The sequence below is a fragment of the Ambystoma mexicanum genome, chromosome 6p (assembly GCF_040938575.1).
Source record: "Ambystoma mexicanum isolate Mex_15411 chromosome 6p, UKY_AmexF1_1, whole genome shotgun sequence".
NCBI classification, from domain to species: Eukaryota; Metazoa; Chordata; class Amphibia; order Caudata; family Ambystomatidae; genus Ambystoma; species Ambystoma mexicanum.
The window spans coordinates 21,512,493-21,528,530 of record NC_090935.1 but is presented as its reverse complement, the minus strand read 5'-3'; the positions used below and the strand labels follow the sequence as shown (position 1 = coordinate 21,528,530).

Here is a 16,038-nt window from a genome sequence, read left to right as displayed (position 1 = left end):
ATTGCACCTTATCGTGTTCGAATGATTTCTTTTGTAGGGTCAGAGGGCAGGCGACACACTGGCCGCACTTATGGTGTCCAGAGACAGGTGGTAGATCCCAGAGTGTGCGCTGTGGTTGGGAGGGTGGCTCTATGAAAGTATGGATGAGAGCATCTTTTATACTCCTGTTTTTCTTAAATGCGAAACATGGTACATGCTGCAATGTGCCGGGATGGGTTACCAAGTGCCAATTCTTTTTAATCGTTTTCTGGATCAGTGGACTCAAGGGTCCTAAAGTGGTGACACACACAAGTCTACCCAGGTCTTTTTTTGGTTTTGTGCTCAAAACGATCTCTCTGGGAGCGTATCTTGCTCTTTTTTTCGCTTGCTTGATGGCTTCTTTTGAATAGCCTCTTTCAATGAGTCGTTGGGTTAATCCTTCTGCATGTAAATGAAACTTTTCCAACTCTGAACAATTTCTACGAATACGTAGGAACTGTCCATAGGGTAAGTTATACTTGAGGCCCATTGGAGGGTAGCTGGTAAAGTGCAATAAAGTATTGCGGTCTGTTGGCTTGCGAAAGACCTCAGTTTTTAGTCGGTCTCCCGTTTTATAGATGTGAAGATCAAGGAAGTCTATGTGATGGTGGTCCCACTGCATCGTGAAGTTGATGTGGGTATTTCTCAAATTGATCCATGTATGAAAATCTTGTAGTTCAGCAGGTGTCCCTTGCCAGATGATAATTACATCGTCAATGTACCTTTTCCATAGTACGATGTGATCCTGGAAAGGATTTTCTGGTGGTAAGACATAGTTGGCTTCATACCGGGCCATATAGAGATTGGCAATATCGGGGGCAAAAGTAGCGCCCATACTCACGCCCTTCACCTGTTTGTAGATCTGGTCTTGAAACATAAAGAAGTTTTCTGACATTGCAAGTCTAATGCACTTGAGAATTAAATTAGTGGGTGGAGATTCTTGGTCCGCTCGTGTTCAAAAAATCACGTATCGTTTCAAGGCCTTCTTGTTGGGGTATGGATGCGTAAAGGGCCTCAACGTCCATTGTGACCAAAAGGGTATCTGTGGTGAGGACAATGTCATCAAGTAAATTGATTGTGGTAGTAGTGTCCTTAAGGTAGGACGGCATCTTGATTACAAATGGTTTCAGAAAGAAATCTGTGTATAAGGACAACAGTTCCAAGAGGGATTCACAGGCTGAAACAATCGGTCTTCCAGGTGGTTGTTTGGAATTCTTATGCATCTTGGGAAGAATGTAAAAAGCTGGGATACGCGGACTGGTTTTGTTGAGGAACCTCTTTTCGTCTTCGCATATCCAGCCTTGCGTGAGAGCATGTTTTGTGAGGCTTGTGATCTCATCTTGGAGGTCCTTTGTGGGATTGTGGGCCAAAGGTAAATAAGCGTCATGGTCGCCTAGTAACCGTAGGCATTCGGTATTGTAATCAGATGTGTCCCAGATGACTATGCCGCCTCCCTTGTCTGCGGGCTTAATAGTTATTGATCTGTCAGTTTCCAGGCTTTTCATGGCAATCCGTTCTTCTCTATCTAGATTGTTCTGGTAAAATATTTCTTTTTTGAAACCAGCCATTACGGTCTTGATGACAATTTTTTCAAAAGTAATTATCTCACCTGGGGTGGAGCCCGGTGGGGGATAGAATTTAGAGTGTTCTTTCAGACCCGTAATGTTCTCTGTGTTTCGGCGTGGGTCTACTGTAGCTTCCGTATTGGATGGTATATAAATTTCAAAGAAATGTTTTAAATGAATATTCCTGAAGAATTTCCGTAATTCAAGTTCAATTTCAAAAGGTTGTGCCCTTTGGGCGGAGACAAAAGATAGGCCCTTACCTAGGAGCCGCAATTCTGATGGGGTCATGATCCGGGAGGATAAGATGAAGACTGGTATCCCTGATTCTGCCCTTGGTTCTGATACCATTGGCGCGTTCTCATGCGCTGCCTTGACTGGGCCGGGCGTCTCTTCGGTCGTCCTCTTTGTCCGCCCCTGGGAAAAAAAGGTTGTGGTGGCTGTCCTGTTAATCCAGTTAAACTAGAGGCACTGCCACTTCCACTCGATGAAGTGCCTGCGAAGAATAGGTTCCATACCAGGAGCCCGAATTTTTTTACCTCTGCAAGTAAGACATGGCAATCTCAAAAGGTCTGAATTCCCTATTGTGGATATACATCTCTGTGTTTGATGAAACTGGTCATATTCAATTAGCATGGATGAACACAGGTTCCAGGCTAATAGCTTGCCTTGAATTATTAAGCTGTTCAATTACAGCTATATTTATACAATAGGAGACACGCAGGCATCCGCCACAAGTTCAACAGCCAATGTTTGACAAAGCATGGATGCAAACTCTTCAATTAACATCTGTAATTGAAAGAACAACTTCTAAGTGGAAGGGCGCATCCTTTCACTGGAGGGCTACCAAATACAAGGATTTGTGGGCTTGTCTTCATTCAGGTGTGGGCTCCAGCAAGACTCCAGACATCCAGCAAAATATAGTATTAGCAGCCCTTGCTATCTAAGGCAGGGAGTGCCCATGACAAAGGCAAAATCATATCCCACAAATTCTTATGTGGGAACAGAGCACAGACATGGTACTGTGTTTTGAACAAAGGTTCCCAAGAGCGACACCCACTGGGTACGTACAGCCGTCTTTGTCCCACTGAGGTTCTGCATATACACCATAGACTGCCACCAAGCAGTGAAGCCCACAGAGCTAACTGTCTGAGGTTGCTCGCACAGAGAACATGACTCCTATGGGGCACAAAGTGACCAGATTTTGTGGGCTGTTAAAGGGCACATCACAATATTCCTGCCCAGAGGAGTACCCAGATTAGGTGCTGCATAGCATCTCCCTAGACAGCATTGTGTTAGCCTGCCAGCACTTATGATATCTTGCCAGCATTGTGTTAGCCTGCCAGCATTGCGATAGTCTTCCCCCGCGCAACAAACACTTGCTCAGTATGTCCCCCCCGCTCCTCCACACCTGCCTAATATGTGCGCTACTAACCCTCATGATCACATTACTCAGCAGTAACAGAGAGCTTCACCCGCACGACCTACACTCACAGAGACCCTCAACTATAATGGACCGCTTCAGTACACGCACGCCGCCACTACATCTCACGGCACTAACACCTGACTCGAACATTAGATTAGTCAGACTCAGAGCCCGCACAGCACCCATCCAACACCAGGCCAACACGGCACACACAACACTCAGAAACTACAGACTTAGCTCACGTACCACGAAAGTCAACACACCCTACTATCATAGGAAGAATACCTCATACCACAATAGGAAGTCTACTGTCTATACACCCAGCAGCAATCCCTGCACCCCAATTAACACTGCCGCTACACCAAATCCTCTCACCCCAGGACCTCAGAACGCCAGCCATACTCAATACAAGTGCGCTCTCCTCAACGTAAGATCCCTCAACGCCCACGCCATAGAAGTACATGATCTACTAACCACTAATGACCTAGACATACTAGCCATTACTGAGACATGGCTTCACCAAGCGTCTGGCCCTGCCATCGCTCTAGCCCTACCTCCAGGGTATGCCATCATCAGACAAGACAGATTGACCAAAACAGGAGGGGGGGTTGCCCTTATACACAAAGAAACTCTACCCATTAGAACCACACCACACCAAGAAGAGGGAAATGTTGACATCCTATCGATCAAACTAGCACCCTCGCCGAACTGCACGATCAATATTCATACTATTTACCGTCCACCTGGCCCTGCCACCAACTTCCAAGGCCAAATTAACCACCTAGTAGGAAATAACATTAAAAAATCCACGAAATCACTCCTCTTAGGAGACTTAAACTTAGGACTCAACGACCTCAAGGACAAAGCTGCCTTATCTCTAGCCTTATCTTGTACCCAAAGTAACCAAGTTTTTTGCGAGTTCCTGGATGGTAAGTAGGATCAGGTCTAATGAACATTTGTTTAGGATAGCCTCCCACTTGCGAACAAATTCCTTGCTTTCTTTACAAAGGGTCGGGCGTAATTGTACTCGGAGTCCCCTTGGAATTCGCTGGTTTTTAAAATAGCGTCCCAGAGTGATTGCATGAAGCTTTCTATTTATTTCTTTGCGTACCAGATACTCTAGTTGTTTTATCCGCTTTGCTGGAACTTTTGGTGTTGTCCCATGTGCACCTATTGTCGTCTCACTAATAAGTTCGAGGATCGCGGTTGCTTCCTCTGAAGAGAACCCTAAGGTCTCTGCACATTTAGATGAAAGGCCTTCTATGTCTTCAAATGACACATTGGTGTAGTAAATCTTTGAGTGAAAAATTTTTTGGAGTAAAAACGATTTTATCATCACAATTATGGGCACCTATTGATGATGCCCCATAAATACTTGGTTTGACATCTCTGTGGGCCCTGGCCTATTTTACATCATTATTTGTGACCACCTGCATAAATCTATCACTACTACTTTGTTTTTTCTTAAATTTTTTTAATTTGGGAATTTGTTATTACAATTATGGGCACCCATTTGTGATGCCCTATAAATACCTCATTTTTTATTTTTGGGGGCCCTGGCCGACTTTACAGCAGTATTGTGACCAGACAGCCACAGGACCTGTGACAGTATTTTTTCTATCTTCATTATTCTAATGTTTAATTTTTTTCGGATTTTATCATCACAATTATGGGCACCTATTGATGATGCCCCATAAATATTTGGTTTGTCATTTTTGTGGGCCCTGGCCGATTTTACATCATTAATTGTGACCACCTGCATCTCACAGAAACGAGGTGGTCACATGCTAAACAAAAGAACCGTTGCCTAGACAACGGCTTCACACTGCAGTCTGAGTCACTGCCCTGCAGCTGCACAGTGGAGGATCGTTTCTCTCTGTGTATTACAAGGTAAGAATCCGATTACAATCCTTCTCTTTGACCAAGTATGAGTGTAAAACACAGTATCTAATTGGATCTTTTATGATCCACAGATTGGTTTCCTTGTAAGCACGAGTGGATTTTCTCCATGCCTTTGTGCATATTGTCATTTACAACCCACTGCTGAGTGGGCATGAACGCAGGACGTTCTGTTTTTCACCACTGACCACACCAATGAGGTAAATCCACACCTAATATTCTTTGGTTTCATTTATTTACCTTATAAACCACTTACGGCATCTTTCTTTTTCTTTTTTCTTTTTTGCTATTGATATTTTCCCATGATGTAACATCTACTGATTGGTATGTTTCCTTTCATTTTTTTCAATGTATGTTTCGTTTGAATTGTCACCATTATATGAATTTATGTCACATACTTGCATTTGTTATGTTATATACTTGCTTGCTGGACTTATATAATTAGACTCGCCCTGATGAAGGAAATAATTTCCGAAATGCATTGGCTTTTTTAGTCTAATACATGTGGATTGTGGCAACTGCTTCCTCACTAAGGATTATTAGTGATAGCTTTTTGTTTGAACTATTATGGATAAATCATTTTTGATATGAATCAGAAAGACTCATCTTCCTTTCTCTAAGAAGTATGGTATATTATGGATACTTGAACATATTGTCGTGAATCAGATATAAATACGTGCCCATCTTGGGCCCCATATGAGAGCGGTTGTGTGACCCAGTATTATTACTTGGTCTCCAGCGTGTGTTGCAATTATAAGTCCGGGTGTCTCCAGACTTGTCACAGCCAGCTCCTTTTCAATTGGATGTATATTCTTTTTTGAAATATTTGATTTTTACTTGAATATTCTGAACATTTTTGAATACATGGTGGTGCCCACTCTCTTTTCTGTTTGTCTCTATTTACATGTACCTTAACCATAACCATTGCCCAATGTAACCAAGGGCACAACTGTATGTAACCAAGTATAAGAAACACTGTAACCAGCGCCACGATGCCTTCGGTCTGATGTGCGCTTAACAAATGCGAATAAATAAATAAATAAATAAATCTGCTGGGGGTCTCGTTATCGCTCTTCACCATTACTGCGAAGTTGAAGGAGAGGCAGACAGGTAAGAACAATAAAGGTTTTGCACATCACCTCTGCCATTAGAATGCACCTGAATCCCACAAAAACAATTTGGTACAGCTGGGCGCTGTGACGATTCATGGGATCTTGTCACTTCTCGCCATAGGGGAGCCCTTCTCTGTGAGACTAGGGAGGGGAGCCCACTACGTGATACTCCCCCTAGGGGTGGCGGAAAGCGGGACCTAACAGGGAGAGAATCCACTCTTGGGGACAAGGACTCCAGTTCAGTCAAGGAACTCCCTAGACCCCTTTATGAGTCGACAACAATATCTCATGACCACTCGTCACCCCAAACCAGTTACTATTTGTTCCTGCAATATCCCCAAGAATTCAACTCATCAGGCCAGTTGTACTGTGAAGAAGAATGTGAGAACTGTACTCAGTAGGTGGCAGCCATTCACACTGGGACGAAGAAGATAGACCAAGGAGCCACAAGACTTCAAGCAAAATAAAAAAAAAAGCACTGTGCGTCTATGCTAGGCAAGATCCAGTGTTGTCCAATAAAATGCCAGGTTCCCACTGGTTAACATTAAGGTCTGGGTATATAAGATTTGTGTGGTGCACTGGAGGGGAGCTGAAGCCAAAGTCACTTGTTGAGTGTGTGGTCTTATTTTATTTTCAGCCTTAACACTACCCACTTACAAGTACAGGCGTCCCTATCCAAGATGGTGGGGTTGCCAGAGACTGTTGACTGATATGATATGTCATTTATAACGCGTTTGTACACAAGTGTTTCTAGGCGCAACAAGACCAGGGAGGAATGACAGAGGGAGGACAAGTAAAACTATCTTTCTAGGTCTTGTGTCATTCAGATAGTGCAAGTGCGCCAACCCAAAGTGCAGGGGGAAGGGAGAGGTAAGTGCTGCCAGGGCAGCGCGGCTCTGGGTAAGTGCAAGGAGGCATGGGACTGTAGGGGTTACAATTACATCCCCTACGCGCATGGTGGGCCCGGAGGCAGTCAAGGGGAGACTGGTCATGGAGGAGCCTGGTACCCAGTGAGACTGAGGGTAGCCAAGCAACCAGTCAGCCAGCAGACCGGTAGGTCAGCAGGGGAGGGAGAGAGAAAGCAGAAGAGAAAAGGAAGGTCTTGGGCTGCTTCCGAATGTCAGGTGGTCCGGCTCAAGTTTGAGAGGGGCAGGGGTGCCATTCCAGAGGGAGGCACCGACAGGGGAGAGAGCTATACCCCTCCCTCCCACACTCTGCCTGGAGAAGCATATGACTCTCAGAGTTGGAGGTGGCCGTGCAAAGGGCTCGAGACGGAAGGTATTCTGGAAGAGAGAGTTGGATGTAGTGTGGCCCTCGCCCCAGAAAGCCTTGTGGACGATGCAGAGGGACTTGAACTTGAACCTTGCAGCCACAGGGAGCCTGTGAAGAGATTTCAGAGCTGGAGAGATACGATCCGTGGGCTTGAGGCCAAGGACAAGCCTCGCAGTCCTGTTGTGGATAAGTTGAAAAGGTCGAAGAGTAGTGGCAGGAAGATTTAGAAAGAAGCTGTTGTAGTAGTCCAGCCTAGAGAGAACCAGAGCTCTGAAGACAGTGTGCTTCTGGGGGAAAGTGAGAAAAGGAAAAATACCTCTGGTAGTGGGCCGTCTTGGCAAGGTCCGTGATGTGAGGAGAGATGGAGAGAGTGGAGTCGAAGATGACACCAAGGGTTTTTGCCTCACAGGAAGGCGAAGGAAGAGGGCCCATAGCGGATGGCCAGAATGAGAAAGGGGAAAGCGGGAGCAGGGGTCCCAATGAGAAGGATCTCAATACTACTGGCATTACAGCAGAGATCGTTGGAGGCGCGCCAATTTGGATAGACAGTCAGGAATGAGCAAGGGAGATGAGGCGGCTGAGGGAAACCTAAAAGAGAGCACAGTGTCATCCTCGTTAAAACTGAAAGTTAAAGGAGAAGGTAGAGATCAGGTGGGCCAAAGGGGCCAAATAGACATTGAAGAGCCAGGCTGAGAGGATAGAGCCCTGGGGAACACCACATGTGGAGAGAGAGGTGGTGGAGCGAAAGGACCCAAGTTGGACCTGGGCGGGTCGGTCAGGAAGGAGGAGATCATGTGCTGCCCAGGTTCTCACAGAGTTGATTGATCAGGATGCCGTGACTGACTGTGTTAAAAGTAGAGAAAAGGTCAAGGAAGATGAGGACATAAGGAAGGCTGGAGTCAAGATTAGAGAGCAGATTTTTACGGGTGTTCAGGAGAGCTGTTTCCGCGCCTCTGGCTGCTCTGAAGCCAGACTGATGGTCATGGAGACGACCAATAGTGTGGAGAGTAAGCTGGGAGATGGCCAGCTTTTCCAGGGGTTTGCCCAGGAAATGAGTGATGGAGATCAAAAAATTATCGCCCGGACAGGTAGGATCGGCAGAAGACTTTTTAAGGAGAGGGTACACAAGGGAGTGCTTGAGGAGAGAGGTGGAAAGATCCAGTGGCAAAAGAGTGATTGCAGAAATTGGCCAAGGTTGGAGCGAGGGTGCCAATGTGGTCCTTGATGAAACTGAAGAGCAAGGGAGCACCTGTTTGGATGACACGTTCCTAGATCGGACTCGTCCAGAAACATTGCTCGGTGTTGTCAGAGAGAAATAGGAGAATGGAGGAGGAGATGGAGAGGCGGTCAGAGGGGACCGGGGCGCGGGGGGGGGGGAGGAGGTAGAGGGAGAAGAGGACAGGATATCCTGAGTTTTAGTGGTGAAGTGAGAAGCCAGGGTCTGGGAGGGAACATGAGAGGTGGAGACTACAGAAGGGTTGGCCAGCTCCTTGTAGATTTGAAAGAGTTTGGCTGTGTTGTTAGAGGCTGCAAAGAGACACGGGCCTGGATGTGGACTCTCTTCTTGGACAGAACAGAGTCTGTATTGCCTTTGGAGCAGGTGGCAGGCCAGTTAGTCAGAGGATGCGCATGAAGCCCTCCACTTCCTCTCAGCCACCCTGCACTTGCATTTCAGGGTGGCGAGGTCGGCGTCATACCAAGAGTTGCACTTGGTGGTAGGCTACAGACGGATTCTCATGACAGGGGCAAGGATGTCCAGAGTGTTGGAGCTAGAAAGATGAGATGAGGGCTGTGTCAGAGGGTGAGTCAGTCGCAGGAGTAGGAGGAGCAGAGAGAATAGAGGGAAAGGCATCCACTGACACACGCTTCAGGATTGAATGACCGCAAAAGGTAGGTGGCAGTGCTGGGTCGAGCTTTGCCTGAGGGACAGAGTTTCAGGTGAGAGGAAAGCAGAAAGTGTTCAGTCCAAGAGAGAGGAGTGGTGAGAGGGTTAGAGAGGGGGATGTCTGAGGAGATGAGAACATCCAAGGTGCGTCGTCGGACCAGAGTGTAGAATGGAGAGAGAGTGTTGCAGAGGTTGTGGAAGAGCCCAGAGGAGGGATTAGAAGCATCCAGGTGGATGATGAGGTCTCAGAGGAGGAGAAGTTGAGAGGTAGAGGCAAGGCGAGAAGAGGAAAGGTCTGCCCATTCTGTGAGCAAAAGGGCAAGCTGGCCAGGTGGCCTGTAGATGGTGGCCACAGTCAGAGAGAGGCCAGGAGAGATAGAGAGCCTACAGACCAGACATTCAAAGGAAGAGTAGGCCTGCGTAAGAATGACAGAAGCAGGGACCCACGCTGGAAACATCAGAGCTACTCCACCTCCAGGTTGGTTGGTTCTGGGCTCGAAGATGATCTTGTAGCCATCAGGGAGGAGAGTGTCAAAACCAGTGACAGAGCTGGTTGTGAACCATGTCTCGGTGAGAGTGAGGACATTCAGGTAAAGTTCTTCGAAGAGGTGGCAGATGTCAGATGAGTGTTTGTTAGGGAGAAGTCTCATAAATGTGCCAATTCCTTCTACCTTAGAGCCCTCCAGCTCTTTTGCTAAACTTTGGGGCTTTGAACTTTTTTCATTTCAATGTGTTTTCTATGTTTGTTTCTTTTGATTGTGGAGTTTTAGACAACTTCACATGCATCATCTTTTCTGAAGTGTCACACAGCAACCTCAGTGCAGTGACACAGGGAAGCGTTAGAGACTCTCCCAAGGTTTAAAAACCTTCTTTTGGATGAACTACGGTTCCCCAGAGAATGTAAAGTTAAATTGACTTTACTCGTCTTTATAAATTGCTAGACCCAGCACACCCTGCCTTACAGCAGAGTGCTGGAGGGAATACCTAGTATTCCCTAGGTTTAGAAAACTCATGTAGCCCTCAAAATCTATCCTTTCCTCTCAGAATGGCTGGTGGCAGTGGCATTCCCATGATTTTCCCGACCGCGAACTATTCGTTAGCGCCGGTAGCTAAAATCCACCAAAGCCATGTTTTTCAAAATGGCGTCTGAGCCCCCTCTGTAAAAACAGGTCCTGGCCTTCTTTTTTCACCATTTCTTTTTGGAAAGGTCCTTCTAGTGTCCGTCTCTGCGAACCAAACCAGGTTTGGTCCCTTTGGTGGGCTTCAGTACTGAAGACCGTCTCTGGCGCTTGAGTGTGTGGGGTGGGCAGTAAGTGAGGGAGGTTCCCGAAACTCCCTGTGCTTAGTCTCCTAGGAGACCCGAATGCACTCTGGTGTGATTGATGGCTGACTGACCGGCAAGGACAGCCACCCTGCTGGGTGAGTGGCAGCTAGGCTGGAATGAATGGGAGGAAACTGGATAAAAGACAGGTCTCGGGGACTTGGAAGGCAGAGTCGACCAATGGAACGAAAGAACCGAAGACAAGCTATACAGAAGACGACTGCTGCAACTCCTGGACCGTTGGTTTTCCCGGTGAAGCCCTGCTGCAGGTCCAAATCGCCTGAAACTCCATCGACAGAGAAGCCACTTCAAGGACTTCTTCTTCCCTTGAGCTGGTGGGAACAACCAACTTGTAATCTACCTGGACACCATCTCCATACTGGTCGAATTTTCTTCAGAGTGCTGTAGACAACCGGATAGCCAGTGAGAAGGACACCAGCTCGTGGACTTTAAGGCACTTTCACCATAAACCAACGTTTTGCCAAGCTTGTGGATCCGGACATGTGCAGTGCAGGAGCCTCCCGACATCCTCCCTCTTGTCCCCACGACTGAAGCTCAGGAACAGCGAGATCTGCAGGAACTGCCAGGATCACCAGCCTCAGCTGCAGCTTTTCTTCATTCAAAAGGTACTGTGCAAACCCGATCGAGATAATTTATCTCCCACGACAAATGTTTGTACAACTTTTGCAACTTTCAGGCCTGATCAGCTTGTGACCCCTCATATGATTCTTTTGTCTGCAAACTACTTCTGAGAACTTTTACAGAGACTTTAACGTTTGGAAACCAGAACCATTGTATCCTATACAATACTTTCAGCCCATTAACTTTGGCCTATCCTATTGCATTGCATTGACCCTTCTGGTAAACTTAAAGATTCTGAACTATCTAAGAACATTTGTGATCCTTTCTGCTTATCTCTTTCATAACCTTTGCCTTTTTACTGCTCTATTTAAATAACCTGAATGCCATTTTGCTCCTATTTCATGGTAGTGTAAATGCCTCAGAACATTATTGAGTACAGTACTGTAGTATATGTGGCTGTGATATTTATTGCTTCTTCTTAGTGAATGTTTTGGAACTGACTGTCAAATAAATTAAGAAGTGTTTTACCAAGAAACCTTGTGTGAGAGCCTATTTGAGTGATTGTAATTACAGACAACTGTGTAACATCTTTTACTGCTCACAGCTCTCTTAAGATGAGCCTGGCTGCTCAGCTCGCTACCAAAAGTGTGTGGTGCAGACATATACCAAGGGTTGGTTTTGTGCTTCCACCTGTAGACAGAATTGTGTGTAGTGGTCCCAGAGGGAACTGCATACAAATCTTGCCTAACAGTGTTTGACCGCAGAGCAAGAGTTGAGAGTAGCAACGTGGATCAGGTTACCATATTTGAAAGACTCCTGAAGGGGGGGCAGGGGGTACAGGCTTGAGATATACCCAGCAGAAGTGGTAGAGGGGCCCGAGAGTGGGCAGAGGTGATAGCAGGAGGTGGCATAGAAGCCAGAGAGGAGGAGGAAGGTGCCAGAGGCAGTGGAAGAAGGAGGTGGCAGAGGAGCCAAAGAAGTGCTGGTAGGAGCAGCAGGAGAAAGAATTTGATAAGATGCGGGAGACGCCTATCGAAAAGGAGGAGATTGGACTTGGGGCCCTGGACCAAGACAGTGCCATGCAGATAGATATTAATGATGGTCTTGGAGGAGTGGAAGGAGGCCAAAAGGGCCTCCCACCGAGCGCCACCATTAATGGCAGAGGAAGAGATTGGAGAGACCATATGAGGGGTCCATAGGTCTGGAGAGGGAATGGCAAAGAGGATGTTGGTTAGGGTCTGGCTGGAGGAAAGGCTGATGTGGCTGTGAACTGGCAGTGAGGTAGTTTGGAATCTTGCAAAGGATTTTAAACAGCCTTTCATTCCAACTTTGACAGAGGAAGGTCACAGCTAACCGTGCTCCTGAGGTAACTATTAAGATAAGTTAATTTCAAAATTAAGGGGAGGGAGCAGCATACGGAAAAAAGTCAACAGCAGCTGATAGCGTATTGAGATAAGTGCAATGAACTAAGTTAAGAACTGGTGAGTTAGTGAAACAAAAGAAGTTTATTCCTTAACTGTGTTACTTTTTAAAAGGTTATTTTGAAGCTTAATCTCCTGATCAAAGAATTTGTGGTGTTCTAGCAATTTGAATGAAAAGGAACGTTCAAGTGATCTGGGGTTTGCAACCCGCTACTAATAATAACTAACTTGTCTCAGGCGCGCAGCGCGCAATAGGCATGAATAACAGTAATCGATGCACTGTGGGGCCCAGCAAGCGGCATGTGCTAGAGAAAAGGACCTCATTGCCAGTGCTAACATCGCAGATCATAGAAATCCAAGAAGCGGAGGCTCTGTTTTCCCTTGTGCTTCAGGGAATTACAAGGACAATAGCATAAAAAAAGTTATTATTCCTCAAAATCAGTGCGACATGAAGCAAATTGTGTTTGCGTCGAAAACGCATTAAAGCGTCGAAAACGCATTAAATGTGAATCTCTCTTTGTGGAGGGCGGCGCGCCAGTGATGAAGGCAAGATTAATTGTATATAGTTTACCAGGAAATATAGAACTTGCAAGTACTTCTGTGAAAAAGGTTTTTGGGAAAAAGCTACAATAGATGTTATAAATACATCTGAAAGAGAAGTTGAGAAGTACAGTTACACAGAACTGACAAGCACAAGTACTACTGAAGAAAAGTTTCATTTTACTCTGATAGAGCAGAATTCCAAGAAAGAAAGGACTCAAGAGAAAGTGAGACTAATCTTGGAGAATTAGAAGCAGAGTTATTTCCTATGCAGCCTCTCAGCTCTTAGCAAAGGCAGTCAGGTAAATCTGTGTAATACTTTGTTGTACCCTAATAGTTTCTAGTGGTTAGGGTCAAACATATTTTTAATCCATGAATGTGCTTAATTTTAAGGTCATCAGCTAACGTCCTGGAATGTAGAGAGCAATAAGCAGCAACCTGACTGGTTTTTTATTTTATCAACTTCCCCTTTACCCCCGGGTCGGTCAGTGTTAGGTAAAGATTTGAGGTAGTACTCTTAGGGTGCACTACAATAACCTCAGCCTCCTGGCAATAGGGACCCAACCTTTGGTATAAGTCTGAACTACACAGGTTGGCAGTGTGGCCTAACAGCCAGGCTTATCTCAAGAGGGGTCAATGTGAGCAGTAGTAGAGTTACACAGAGATTCAGAGTGACAAGTATTCAACTAAACACTGATCCTCAAGGTTTCTTGATAAAACAATTAATTTATTTACCAGTCATTTAAACAAGCCTTGTTCAGAAGGGAGCAATATAAAAACAACACTGAAATACACTTCAGAAATGCACACTGTTAGGTTTCTCAGAATCAGTAAAGACCCATTGGGGATGGCACAGAGACACCTCAAACAACCGCAGGTGACTTAAATATCTAGGACACTGTGGACATTAATATATTACTGTTGCATTCAGATTAGGCTTTAAGAGTATCAAAAGAAAGGGTTATTAGAACAAACAAGAGACCACAAATATTCCTTAAGCAGGCAAATACTTTTGAACCCCCCCATTGCAGAGTAAGTTAACCCCTTCGGGAAGGACAGGTGCAATACAATAACAGAGGAGAGAAAAGTCATTCAGGGAACCGGGCTAAGCCAATGTCAATGGGCAAAAGTCTATGTGGCTGAATCACTTATTGCAGGTGAGTGAAAGTCTTTGCACAATGTTTTTAAGAGTCTTTGGTGAAAAAGATGAATCAAATGTAGGGCCACAAGACAGGAGACATGTGAAGTAGAACGTTACAAGCAAATCTAAACTGAGAGGTAAGTTCTCTCAGACTTTACAGTATCTTTACGTGGAATAAAAATGCAGCAGATGACTTCTGTTCCTGTGCAGCTCTGCAGATCCTGTTGTTCCTGGGCCTCAGTCGTGGGGACAAGAGGGAGGACTTCTGGGGACTCCTGCACTACAACGGGACGGTCACTGACTCCAACCGGCAATCTTCAAACAAGTGGCACTTCAGTGTTTCAGCTCCTCGTGTCTACCGCAAACACCAACACTGCGGTTCTTGGCTGTTGAGACAGGCTTTCCTTGCTTCTGGGGTCCCGCATTCTGTTGAGGGGGCTCAGGCTTGGTCGGTTCTGCTTCCTGGGAGCCTGGAGGATCATCCTGGAGCTCTTGGCCAACTTCAAAGCAACGCACACAAACTGGTTTTCCTATCCCTGGCTATTCGGTTCCTGCAGTGACTGCAATGGAAATTCAACTAGCTCTGAGAAGGAGGTCCAGGTGTCTTACTTTGGAGTTGATTGGTCCCACTAGCTCATGGGGAGTAGTCGTCGTCTCACGGCTTCTCTGATGATACGAAAGTGGAGTTTCTAGACAGCAGCAGGGTTTCACCGGGCAAACCAACAGTCCAAGAGTTGCAGCAGGTGTCCCCTTCAAGTTCTTCTTAGGATTCCTTCGTCCAGTGGTCGACTCTGCCTTCCAAGCCAAAAAGCATCGCCTTTCACGCAGCTTGCTCCCATTCATTCCAGCCTAGCTGTCAGTCACCCATCAGGGTGGCTGTCCTTGCCGGACAGCTAGCTGGCCAATCACCAAAGAGTGCATTCCTGTCTTCTAGGAGGCCAAGCACAGGGAGTTTCGGGCACCTCCCTCACTTCCTGCCCCCACCAGACATACTGGAGCCAGAGGCAGGTTTCACTCGTGAAGCCCGCCAAAGCCACAACTAACAAAGGGACCAAACTGGGATTGGCGCACAGAGTAAATCTCATGAAGGACCTAAACAACAAGAAATGGCGAAAAAAGAAGACCGGGTCCATTTTGACAAAAATGGCACCCAAGGGTGCTTTACTACAGCTGAGAACGCAGCCCGGGGTAAAGACACACCATGGTAGTAAAAAGTAACCACTGCCACCAGTCATGAATTGTGTAAAGGGTAACATAAAAATGTTTACTTGAGAAGTTAGACAAAGGGGCTACTAAGTATCCCCTCCAGAAGTCTATTGTAAGATAGTGATGCTGGGTCTAGAGAGTTACAATGTAAATAAAGTCAATTTCACTTCACTGCTCTGGGAAACAGTAGTTGTCCAAGTGAAGATATTTAAACCTGTGGGAAATCTGAAATACTTCCCTGTGCCACTGCACTGAAGGTGCTGTGTGTCACAATGCAAAAAGATGCCTATTGAGTTTGTCAGACTCCAAAAACCAAAATAAATACTTCAAATGACAGAAAAATACATGAGACAGTGGGAAAAAGGTCTCACTCTCTCTATGTTAAAATGAAAAAGTCCCAGAGTCCATCAAATGTGCTGGGGTCTCTAAGGTAGAGAGGAGATAGCATATTTCTGAGAATTCTCCAAGTCAGCTCTGCAATTGTAAACTAAAGATTGTAGAGAGAGCGAGCCTAAGGGGTTCATCATTTACTCCTGCAGGCTAGATGAGCTGGGACCTGAAGAGAAGGACCAGTGAAGTTGGTCTCCGGAGTCCGGGAAGTTCAAACCAGGGCTGAGGAAGAAGCCAGGAGATGCTAACACCTCCTGAGCAAA

The 16,038-nt window shown here is 46.0% G+C and overlaps 1 protein-coding gene and 1 long non-coding RNA gene across 4 annotated transcripts in view; one reads left to right on the top strand and one right to left on the bottom strand.

Moving 5' to 3' along the window:
* INTS10 (integrator complex subunit 10) overlaps positions 1–16,038 on the bottom strand; it is a 372,357-nt gene that overhangs the window by 99,425 nt on the left and 256,894 nt on the right. The gene's annotated exons all lie outside the window — the stretch shown is intronic.
* On the top strand, positions 4,754–5,924 carry LOC138510861 (uncharacterized). Its single transcript, XR_011280433.1, has 3 exons — positions 4,754–4,896; positions 4,980–5,105; positions 5,351–5,924. It is a non-coding gene; the product is annotated as an uncharacterized lncRNA (long non-coding RNA).